The following is a 1,212-nucleotide window of genomic DNA, read 5'->3' as shown; positions in this document are numbered from 1 at the left end:
GCTGTCTCAGAAACATTTCAAACCACCAACTAGTTGGTAACATATCAGTGCATTACATCATGATAGGTCTCATAAAACTTACTACTGGTCTTAGTACACAAGCAGATAGGAGGTTTATTACAAATTATGCTACTACTCCCTCCGTTCCTAAATACAAGTCTTTGTAGAGATTTCACTATGGACTACATACGGAGCAAAATGAGTAAATCTACACTCTAAAATGCATCTACATACATCCGTATGTGATTTATAGTAAAATTTCTCCAAAGAGTTACATTTAGGAACGGAGGGAGTAATAGTCTTGTCAGACGACATGGACAGATACATAGACAGATACAGGGGGAGCTACCACAACGGTGAACCTTTCATCATGACATGTTCCTGGTTTGCATAACCATTAAGGACGCCCCACAACGATCTGACTGACTTGGCGTGCCTCCGAAGTCGAACCAATCTCTACTCCAGGATCCGAAGATATGTAGTTTGGGAAGTCTGCGTTGTTGCCCTTCAGGGTCAGAATTTCGTATCCCATCTCCATCCGCAGATATCCAGTCAAGCCTTGTGGACACTACATGGTTTAGTAAAGGTATGTTTTTCAGAGCAATTCAAATCCACTGGGCAGGTTATGCAACTTACTGTTCTAGGAATAGTTCTCAGCTTGACATCGTCCAACTCTCTGATATAGTGCAACACATAGAATCCACATCAAAATTTGGTGTCAGCAGCGAATTTCAAAAAACTTACCTACTGCACTTCCCATGCATGCTTGAGTTGTACTTGTAAGTCCATGGAAAAGTACCAAAATGCCAATGGAGGGCGGCTGGTCCTGCTGTGTTTCCGCTCCATCTTATACATTGGGGAGGGAGGATGCCATCAATGGGTCCATTATGTAGAGAGTTTTCCCAGCGATATCGATCTCATAAAGGAACCAGCCTTTCCGCACAAACAGTGGTGGTATCATGAACTGTCAACCCACAAGAAAAAGAAAAGTATGTAAATACATGTTCATTGCTTTGCTACAAGTCATATGCATGGGAGTCTCACCTTTTTGTATTCTTGGAACCGGAAGACCTTTTTGTTGAACATACAGACGATCTATGCAGTGAGGTTTCTTGATGTCGTAGAAGAACTCATCGTGCAGAAACAACAGATGGATGCAACAAAAATATCATGCTCATGTGTCAGAGAACAAGCAAAATGCAACAGATGGGG

At 42.0% G+C, this 1,212-nt stretch overlaps 1 long non-coding RNA gene across 1 annotated transcript; it reads right to left on the bottom strand.

Annotated features, from left to right (window-relative positions):
- Window positions 1–509: 509 nt before the first annotated feature.
- On the bottom strand, window positions 510–860 carry LOC119340481. Its single transcript, XR_005164563.1, has 3 exons — window positions 800–860; window positions 637–676; window positions 510–558 (listed from the first exon to the last, which is right to left on the bottom strand). It is a non-coding gene; the product is annotated as an uncharacterized LOC119340481 (long non-coding RNA).
- Window positions 861–1,212: the final 352 nt, after the last annotated feature.

Source organism: Triticum dicoccoides, chromosome 7B (assembly GCF_002162155.2).
Source record: "Triticum dicoccoides isolate Atlit2015 ecotype Zavitan chromosome 7B, WEW_v2.0, whole genome shotgun sequence".
Taxonomy (NCBI): domain Eukaryota; kingdom Viridiplantae; phylum Streptophyta; class Magnoliopsida; order Poales; family Poaceae; genus Triticum; species Triticum dicoccoides.
The sequence above is the reverse complement of the archived record's forward strand: the minus strand, read 5'-3'. Positions and strand labels throughout refer to the sequence as shown.